The sequence below is a fragment of the Notamacropus eugenii genome, chromosome 1 (genome assembly GCF_028372415.1).
Source record: "Notamacropus eugenii isolate mMacEug1 chromosome 1, mMacEug1.pri_v2, whole genome shotgun sequence".
NCBI classification, from domain to species: Eukaryota; Metazoa; Chordata; class Mammalia; order Diprotodontia; family Macropodidae; genus Notamacropus; species Notamacropus eugenii.
Window position 1 is genome coordinate 395,011,660 of NC_092872.1, and position 11,643 is coordinate 395,023,302.

The following is an 11,643-nucleotide window of genomic DNA, read 5'->3' on the forward strand; positions in this document are numbered from 1 at the left end:
CACCCCTGCAATGTCCTTCAGAAAAGTTGTTCAACCTCCTTATTGTCTTTGGAGTGAAAACTACACAAATAGCTGTCAGAGGGTCAGAGCTGTGCTGTCAAGCCCTGTACTGTACTGTGCTCTACTCTCACCCAAGTGGGACAGACTTTTTCTGCTGACCTTCTAAGTTGTCTTTGGTATTTGTGGGCTGAGAAGTTCATAAACCACCACTGCTGCCACTGATTCACTTGTCCCAAGGTCTGCTTCATATTTGCTGGGGCTGGTCTATGCTGGCACATTTCCTCTCTCACCCTGGCACAACAGATTTTTCCTGCTGACCTTGTCTTGGGCAGGAAATATGTTTTACTCCATCCTTTTGTGGGTTCTGCTGCTTTAGTGTTGGTTTAGAGTGACTTTTTAAAGGTATTTGGAGTGGGTTGGGGAGAGCTCAAGGAGAATCCTTGCCTTTACTTCACCATATTGGCTCCCCAAACTTTTCTTTCACTATATGAGCACACAGTTGTTTTTTTTTTTTACCTGATTATGAATTTATTACCACATCCTTTACCCTGCTTCTTCTGAAAGTTTGAATTGTGTTGTTTAAGGTGATTTAGTGTATAGAGAATGGGACCTGGAGTTGGGATGATCTGAATTGTAATCAAGCCTCAGACACTTAGTAGCTGAGTAACCCTACACAAGTCCCTGCACCCTTATTTCCCTCAGTTCCTCATCTGTAAAATGAGCACACACTGTATAAGGAAATGAGAAACGACTCCACTGTCTTTACCAAGAAAACCCCAGAACAAGCGTGGGCAGTAGCTGCTAATATTAATTCCATATTGAATCCATTTTATATTTAAGGAAACAAACAGACAGGAATAAAATGTCTAGAACAGAGTCACAGAGCAAGTTGTGTTTTAAGGCCAAATTTGACCTTAGGTCTTCCTGATTCCAAGCCCAGTGCTTTATTCACTGTGATACCTCATTGCCTCATATTAGCACATATTTCTTAATAAGAGATGAATAAAGTTCATAATCTCAAATCACATACAAGCCAAGAAATTTTGGAGCGCAAGGTGAAACGCAACACAGGAGGGTAGTAGGCAGAGAGAGAAAGAAGCCAGACAGTTTTATTGAGATGAAATACAATAAATGAGAATCAGTGATAGAAACAGGTCTGCTGGCATCTGGCGGGAGGAGTTATCTTTGGCTTAATTCAGGTACTTTTCTCATTTTTGTTTTGTTTAGTTCCATTTCCACCCAGGAGAGCAACTGAGAAAGTAACATAGCTCAAATGTAGTAGCTTCATGTATGTTTGGGAGTCAATAGAATGTGTTATAAAATATTTGCACATCTACTTTTTTCTTCTATTTATCCTTTTTCCAGTTACATCCTTAAATGACATCTGCATGACTTTGCTTAGGAGAGTTTTTTACACACCTTTCATTATCCTAGTCTTTCTCACTATTGCTTCTTACGCCTTTATGAAATACTTTCCATACTCTTCTACTATCCTTTTCCCACAGCATTTTACAAAAGTGTCTATAGTCTAAACTGCTTTGACCTTGCCCTATTATATCTAGGCACAGAGATCAAGTGTTGTTTGCCTGAGGCCACTCCTAAGTAATTTTTGTATCAGTTTCATAAGATCATATAATTTCCACTTGGAAAAGATGTCTCTGAACACTGACTTCAATTAATAACACCCTCCTCAAATCAATTAACCATTCAGTCAAAAAGTGTTTATTAAGAAGTTAACAACATCGGTCAATATAGCAAGATATCAATATATCAACTGTATATTTCCACCAGCTTTTGTTGATATATCTCCAGTTAAGGGGAAAATCTTAGCTTCTGTGGCAGCTCATTCCACCTTTTGATAGTTATTTCAAAATTTTTTTTCTTCTGTCAAAACTAAATTTTGCTTCTTTTTTAAACTTGCATTTATTATGCCTAGTTCATTTCCTTATGGCCAAAGTTCAAATGGAGGAGGAGAATGGACTGGACTGTCTTCAGGAAACTGTAGAGGTCCTTTAAATGATTTCAAATTTCCCATGTCAACAAGCACTTGGTTTAAAAAAAAAAAAAACATTCTAATAGACTTTTCTTCATGGCAGTAAGACATCAAATGCAATAGCCTTAATTGTTTTTTTTTAAATGAATAGCATACAGAGGACAATGCAGAAGAAGCTGGTCAGCGTGAGCAGACTGTCAGATATGAAGAACTTTTGAAGAACAACAGTAGTAAGGGTTGACATCAAGAATATGAATGATTGGAAAGGAAGGGCCAGTGACATTACAAGGATGAGGGGTGACAGATGGACATACAGAAGAACCCTCTAATACTTTCACCAAATCTTCCAGAGAACAAGAGAAATCCCTCTAGTTCATTGGTTAGACCCCTGTGGTGACATTATAGGAGGACTTGAACAAAATTGACACAGGATGGGCAAACATAGACAAGTTAAAATCTGTGTTGTTAAAGAGAATTACCAAAATGATGAGTTCACAAATTCATCTGAGTATTAGAGAGTTGTAATTCGAAATAGGATCTTTTCTATAATAAAAAAAAATCATAATGACTATTTTTAGAATACTGTTAAAAATACAAGATGAGATTTTACAAAGGAGAAATTTCGGGATAACAAAGAATAAAAAAAAAAATCACAGTTTAAAATATACTTAAGAAGAAGCATAGCGTAATGAATACAAAATCAGCCAGGGAGTTAGGAAAGTCAATTAGCCAATTCCTATCATATTGGTTGTATGATCCTGGGCAAGTCACTTAAACTCTCAGTGCTTCAGACAACTTTCTAGGACAGTAATTTGCAGAGCACTTGATGAGCTTTATCAGTGGAATGAGGTTCCTTCTTTGGAGTTCCCCATACTTACAAAATCACAGGTCTAGTCTAAAAAAATTATAACTATTTAAATTGTCCATATTTTTATGTGACTATCAACTCTTCATCTCCAGAATTAAACATTACCAGACACACTGAAATCCTCTAACATTTTCTAGAAAAAAAATTGTCAAGTGTGAAAACGTTATGAGAGAGATTCTGCTTGTGTACATTTTAAAGTGTTGTAAGAAAGAATACCACGAGAATGTCACTCAAGTTTTCTGAAATTAGACACTCTGAAAGTTCCATTTAGAGACTTTTATAATGATGACAATATTGTTCAACTAGAGAATCATAATTCCACTTATATAAATCTTTTAGAGCAGTGTTCAAGACTCCATTGCACTCACTGAGCTTTGATTGCAGTAACCAATTCAGGATTTGACTTTGACAATTTCCTTTTTAGAGTTAAATGTCATTCTTACTGCATTTCACAGAAATCATCCATCACATTTATAAGGTAGTTAATACTGGGGAAAAATTGGTCTTCATTGTCTACTGGTGATATTTTTCCTCTTCCTTTTTTATCAGAATGATTATGATGAATTCCCTATAGTTTTGATATGTACAATTCAGTGATGGGTGATATCGTGGTGTTATGTCATAATTTGAGTGTTTAAATTTACGTTGCCACTGGATGCTTTATCTTTTCGGTATGCAATATATGTCATGTCAGGTGGGAGAGGATGCTTCTGAATGTGATGGAGAAAAAATAATTCGGAAATGTAGGCTGCTTTTTATGCAACATTTCTTGATATGGACACTTTAAAAATATATTGCTTAGGAGTTAATATCAACTTGGTATGAATCAAATCTGCCAAATTCACAAATTAATAAAAAGTAAGATATTTTTTGTCTCTTCTGCATACATGGTTATCTGTTCTGATTTCAATATTTATTGGGTGTAGAAAAGACAAGAAAGCATTTTGGGGTTGAGATCAAAACACACACAAAGGTGATGGTTCTTCTTTCTGTGTAACACAAAATCTAGTTAGGAAAAACAGAAATGTATCTGTCAGAAACTTCCAAAGACTTGAACCTTGCATAGTGCCTTACATATAGCAAAGGGGGAAAGTACTTTGATTGAGATTTTACTATTCCAAAAATACCTTTGCCCTCTCTTTTGCTTTGTTCTCAAATGAAAATGGACAAATTGATTCAGTCTATCTATTTTTTAAAAATTGAATTCTTCCTAGTAGGTTGGAAAAATACATGTGCGCACATGCATGTGTGTGCACACACATATACACACATTCTAAATTACAATAGAACTATATAATGGCATATTGGAAGTAATAAGAAGTAAAAGAAACAAACCCTGACCTTGAGAGCACATCCTTTAGTTCAGAAGATAAGACAATACACATATAGATATAATACAAAGTCACATTTGAAGAGTGCTACAATTTTCGCATGACAAATAATCATTTTATGCTCTTTCCCTAATCTATTCTTCATAGTTGCTAAAGTAGTCATCCTGAAGCAAAGGTATGACCATATCCTTTCCACAGTCCATAATCCTCAGTAGCTCCCACCTGCCTCTAGGATAATAGAAAAATTTCTCAGCTTGGCATCTAAAAATCCTTTATAATTGTCCTCCTGCCTACTCTCCCAGGCTTATTTTACATCACTTTCTTTCACATTTTGTTGATTTTGTTCAGTCATTTTGTTTCTGACTCTTTGTGACCCCATTTGGGGGCAATTTCTTGGCAAAGATACCAGAGTGATTTGCCATTCACTTCTCCACTTTTCTCACATTTTTCTGTTGAATTGGCTTTACATATGTATTCTTCTCCAAACTTCATTTTCTCTATGCTTTTGCAAAGGTTTTCCCCAAGTCTTACTCACATTGACCTCTTAAATTCCTTAGATCACTTTAAGGATAAGGTCAGTTGCCAATGCCTATGAAAAATCTTCCCTTATTCTCTTAACTGCTGGTCCTTAAATTATGCTCTGTTTACTTACCTGAAATTATGAAACTTAAAACTCTGTGAATGATAGAAGTAGACTTTTATCATTCTTTTTTTAATTCTCAGGACCTTATTGATTTTTGGTAGAAACTCAGTTTCCCCTTCCCACTTTCAAACTTTCATTCCTTTTCATCATTTCTGCTAATATCCGTCCCTCAGTTCTTCTAGGTTTACATACCAGAAACTTAGAGATTAACCATTTGCTCCATCTTATACTTGCCTAGTTATTCAAATGTGGTGTACGTGCGTTGTATGTATGTCTGCATGTGCATGTATGTGTGCATGTTTTACCAACAAATACTAAGAAAGTAATATTAGTGTTGGGATGTCAGAGTGGGAGCTGATCTGAATTACTCTATCATCCATAATAAAATGCTGGAGTTTGGAATAATAATATGGTAAAGAGCTTTTATGTAACAGTTAAAGATTTGCATAGTAGTATAATACATTATCAAGACAATCACCCCATGATACAGATAAAAGTACCCTGCATCAAACTCTGAACTTCTATTCAGTAAATAGATCCACTTTAAACCTACCACACAAAATTCTATGCTATTCTCCTTAGGTCAAGACATCCTGCCTCCATTTTTCAAGAATCAGTATGAAAGCAGCTTTTTTTTAAACTTACAGTTCATACTAAATGTCAGTGTTAATATACGAGGAGTTAAAATATCTATTTAGTCATTATCAGCTATTCATTATTGAATGTAGGTCAAAATTATCATATTCCCCAAATAAATTATCACATAACTGGCAACACTAGATTGAACTCAAAAAGTTTTGATTAAGGCGTCATATCAGTCTCCAAAGAATCATAATTACAGGTCAACTAAAGGGCAATGGAAAGATGTGTGATGATCAAAAGTAGGCTGTAGTCTATTAAAAACAATGACCTGTGTTTCAGAAGTCATGTAAGGTATTTCATTTAGGGAATGTATAATTGAAACAAGGAGGTGGGTGAGTCATACAGCAACAGTAAGAGATAATAGGTATATAGCCATGGAACTACAGTATTGCTTAAGATAGGTTAAAGGACCTAGAAGGAGGTCTCCAATGTATTTTACATATCCTCTCCAGAGGATTTAAGGGAGGACATGGGCAGGAACATACAGTATAAACAACTATGTTTTTAGACAATACCAGCATCAGTGAGTTCATGGATCTATTTAAATATGTATTTTTATTAAAATTCATTTTGTTTTCTTGTACTCCATATTTGTTTTTTTCTAGATCATTTGCTCATTCATTCTATCAAAAGCATTTATATGCCTCAAAGATTCTTACAATATAGTTGGGAGAGTAAATTAGTAACTATAATACTATATGGTAGAGAATTAGAAGTACAAATAATAGTTTTAGGCAAATATAGTATAAGAAATTTCAGGATAAAATGATCAGTTTCAATGGAAAAAGAGAAAAGATATCATTGGGGATCTTGAAAGGAAGTGGAGCTTCAAAAGGCAAATATAGCCATGGGAGTCTATTCCAGTCACAGGAATTAAAAGACACACATATGGAAGACAGTAGGATAAGAAGCAGGGAGAGAGAGTAGTCTGTGTTGGTTGAAATTGACAGAATGTTCAGAGTGATGCTGCGACAGAAGACTGGGAACCATGTTATAGAAAATCTTGAAGACTAGAATATCATGTTTATATTTCATTCAATAGAAAATAGGAAGTCATTGAAGGATTTTGAGTAAAGGAGTTGGAGAGATCCATGAGAAAGATTATTTGGGGAACAGTGAGAATGATATACTGATGGCAGGAAAACTAGTTAGAAGGCTATAAAATAGCCCAAGTGATAAGAAATAGGCCCTGAACAAGGATATTTGCAGTCAGAGTTGAAAAAAGGCAGTCATAATCATATTTTAGTGACCAGTTCTGCTTTCAACACACTTAACTAAGATACAGCATAAGAGTATAAGTTTAAAAAAATGAAATTCACCATCCGCATGGAATGTAGTGTTTTATCTGTCTTAATAGACTGCAAACTTCTTGAAGTTACAAGTCATGTCCAAAGAATTGAAAACCACTGAAGTTCAAAAGAGGAACAGATTGTTCTTATTTTGGATCATCAGGTAATGATTCACAGAGAAGTCAGACCTTGAGCTATGCCTCAAAGTACAGATGGGATTTCACTAGACAGAAATGAGAATGGAGAACAGGCATTTATATCTGAGGTCATGGTATTACCATGTCAATAACTGCAAGGTGGGAAAGTACAAGGTATTTACATGGGACCAAAAATTAGTAGTTTAACCAGAACATAGAGATTATTTTGAAGAATAACATGAAAAGGTAGGTAGAGATAACATTGTAGAGGGACTTAAAATCCAATCTAAGGACTTTAAATTATCATGTGGGCATTAAGAAACTTTATGTTTATATAAGGGAAGAGACATATTCTAAACAATTGAAAGAAGATATATCTTCTGTATTATACAAATTAGAAAGGATTCTGGAGGTAGGGAAACTACTCAGGAAGTTGTTATAGTAACCAGATGTATGCTGTAGGGAGGACTTGAACCCTGGTAATAGAACTGAAAACTTAAAGAAAAGAATAGGCATAAAAATATGCATAACGAAGAATCTCCAGTTTATAGTAAGTGACTTGATGTTGGGGTTATGGGAGAAAGAGGGATAAAAATAATTGCCTATTTTTAAGTTTAGATGATGAATGAATAATAGGACCATTGATATAAAGATTACTGTCAGTAAGGGGAGCCAATTTGGGTGTGATAATTAGTTTAGTTTTAGAAAGGTTGAATTTAGGGTGAAAATGGAACATTGATGTGTTTAGCAGGTATGTAGAAATTCAAAACTAGAGTTCATGAATAAATTGCAGAAACAGATTTGCATTTCATTTAGATGGAGATGGGTACTTAAAGTGAAAATGTGTTTAAGATCACTGAGAAAAAGTAAACAGAAAAATCAGAGTATGCTGATATTTAAGGGATAGGAGGAATAGGAACCATTTAAGAATATAACAGTGATTAAAAAGCAAAGGAGAATATAATGATGAGATAGTAAAATTCAATAACAAATGATTAAATGCCTACTCTGTTCTGGAAAATGTCCTTATGTCTGGGTGTATAAAGATACAAGTGAAATAGTTCTTATCTCCACACTGTTTTGTTGTTGTTCAGTCGTTTCAGTCCTGTCCAACTATTCATCAATCCATTTGGGATTTTCTTGGCAAAGATTCTGGAGTGGTTTTAGCATTTTAGCTCATTCTACAGATGAAGAAACTGAAGCAAAAGGGGTTAAGTGACCTGCCCGTGGTCATACAGCTAAGAAAATGTTTGAGGTCAGATTTGAACTCAGAAAAATGAGGCTTCCTGACTCCAAGCTCTATCCCTAGTTTCACCTAGTTGCCCTTTCACACTACTAGCAGGTAATACAAACTATATTTGCGAAGGTAAATATAAGATGATTTGAGGGAAGAGAGACCAATAAAAATTGTTTGGGGTTGGGGAGAGTTAGGAAAAGCTTTCAATAGGTGGTTGCACCTAAACTGATCCTTCACAAAAGCTAGTGACTTAAAAGGGAGAGAATTTGGGGCATGGGAAATAAGCTGTACAGAAGCTTGATGATGACAGATGAAATGTAGCATTTGTGGATGAACAACTTTGCCAGTTTGCATGGCTCACAGAGATTATGCAAGGGAATAATATGAAAGAAGTCTAGAAAGTGATGTGGGTGTCAGGTTATGGAGGGCTTTAAATGCCATGATGAGGAGTTAGTATTTTAACCTAGAAAGGTATAATGATCTATTGAAGATTTCATGAGCAGAGAAATACCATGGTCAAACATATGTCTTAAGAATATTAATTTGTCAAATGTAATGAAGACATAGTAGAGAAGGAATGAGACAGAATACAGAGATTCCAATTAGGAGGCTACTATACCAGTCCAGGTGAAAGGAGTATAGAGGCTGAGTCAGGAGTTAGAGAGATGGATACCAGATATGTTGTAGAAGTAGATTGGTGTCATGGAAACAAGTGAAGAAAAATGTTATAGGAGACAGTGTTTCACAGTGTAAAGTAAAACAGAAAGGTAAGTGGGCTAAAAAAAAAAAAGGCGATGGAATGTGTTTACTGTTGAACTTCAATAGAATATTATAGGAAGAAAGAAGTCTGTTTCTGTGAGCTTCTGTGAGTGGGAGATTTGTTAGTAAGGAAATGGAGGGAGCTGATATACATTAGTGTTTTAATACTTTGGCTGTGAAGGAAATTAGGAAACAAACTCTAGTGTCTCTGCCAAGAAAACCCCAAAGGGAGTCACAAAGAGACAGACATGACTGAACAACAACAAATTCCCTGAATTATCATAGGAAAATTCAGTTATTTTCAAAATGTTTATTTCTACACAAAATTCTAAAACTTTAAAACAGGGCTTTTTGTTTAGCCCTGAGTTAATAAGAAGAGCATGGATTAGAAGACATAGTCCTAGAATTAAGGTCAGAAAGTGCAGATTTCATCAAATAAGAGACACAGAACATTATGAAGTGCAAAATGGATAATTTTGATTATATTAAATTAAAAAGTTTTTGCACAAACAAACCCAATGCAACCAAGATTAGGAGGGAAGAAGAAAACTGGAAAAGAATTTTTGCAACTAGTGTCTGTGATAACGGCATCTTTTCTAAAATATATAGAGAACTCAGTCAAATGTACAAGAATACAAATCATTTCCCAATTGATAAATGGTCAAAGTATATGAACAGGCAGTTTTCAGAGGAAGAAATTAAAACTATCTATAGTCATATGAAAAAATGTTCTAAATCACTATTGATTAGAGAGATGCAAATCAAAACAATTCTGAGATACCAAATCACACCTATTAGATTAGCTAACATGACAAACCAGGAAGATGATAAATGTTGGAGAAGATGTGGGAGAGTTGGAACACTAATTCATTGTTGGTGGAGCTGTAAGCTGATCCAGCCATTCTGGAGAGCAATTTGGAACTATGTCCAAAGGGTGACAAAATTTGCATACCCTTTGACCCAGCAATATCACTTCTGGGACTCTATCCCAAAGAGATCATAGAAATGGGGAAGGGTCCTACATGTACAAAAATATTTATAGCAGCTCTCTTTCTGGGGGCCAATAACTGGAAATCAAGGGGATGCCCATCAATTAGGGAATGGCTAACAAATTTTGGTACATGAATATAATGGAATATTATTATGCTATAAGAAATGATGACCAGGAAGACTTCAGAGAGACCTGGAAAGACTTATATGAACTGATGCTGAGTGAAAGAAGCAGAACCAAGAGAACTTTGTACATAGCAACAATGACAGTTTGCGATGAATTTTTCTGGTAGACTTAGTACTTCATTGCAGTGCAAGGACTTAAAAAATTCCCAGTGGCAAAACTCCTTCCAGAGAAAGAAATGTGGAATTGAATCACAGAATGAAGTTGACCATTTTCTTTTGTATTATGTTTTGATTTGTTTTGTTTCATGGTTTCTCTCCTTCATTTTAACTCTTCTATGTAACATGATTAAGGTAACAATGTATTTAGTAGGAATGTATGTGTAGAACCTACATATAATTGTACACTGTCTCAGAGAGGGAGTGGGGAAGGAGGGGAAAAAATCTGAGATATATGGAAGTGATTGTAGAACACTAAAAACAAATAAAATAATTTAATAAACAAAGTGCAGACTCCAAATTTTCCATCAGACACTTAATATCTCTGTCATAGGGGACATATTATTTAATCTCTCTATGCTAAAGATAATTTCCTAGAACTTCTTTACTAAGTTATAGAGAGTCACTTAGTGTAGCACTGAAAATAGAGAGTTAACCATGAACTCAGAAAGACTGGAGTTCAAGTCTCATGTTGGACATGTACTCACTTTATAGCCATAGACAAGTCACTTAAACTTAGTGTTCTTGCCAGATACATCAAACTTGCGGCCCCATTTCCCATAGAATTCCCTAAGTAGGGTTCAACCAAGACGAAAATGTGATGGGGAAATGATTCACAAAATAAATGCTAATATAATATAACATAGATATTATTTTTAAGTAAATATGCATCCTACAGGGATCTGTTTCTTTTTGAATCTGACACCACTGTGTAGGCAACACTCTAAGACTTCACTTTGCACAAATTGTTCCAGCCTGTATTGTGAGAGGGTATTGCTTGCAGAAGAGTTACTTTCACTAATAAAATCACATGGCATTCCTGCTTCTTTGTGATTGGGATTCTCTTTGTTGGAGAGAGATGACCTATGCCTGAGAAACTACCAAGAAAAACTGAAAGAAAACCCGATGTATTCAGAACATCCCATTTCCAAATACTTTGGGTTATGAAGGCTTTACTGCATTAAATTTCCTATGATAAAAAGCAAATGGACTAAAGCAAGGCATGCAATGTTTGTTCTGAAGGACCAACACATAAAAAGTAATAAAAATTAAAGTTTCTTTGTTCACCCTGTTTTATAACAGGTGTTTATCTGTACACATCTTCTGATAGAAGAGATAATTAAATGGAAGGAAGTCAAAATTTCAATGGGAAGGAACTATCTTACAAGATTAAAACCAAGGGGGGAAGATTCTAGAAGGAAGGGGATCTATGGATCTATCACTGACAAGGCAGATGCCATGGAATCAATGAACAACAGTAACAGAGTACGTGCTGAGCTTGTCCCAGGATATCATTTTATTAATCAAAGTGCACTGGTATGTGTAGGGGGTGCAACAAAACAATAAGAACAGCTCTTGAAACTCTACTTTGTCAGCACTTTTATCATGGGCAGCTCAATGATGCAATGGAT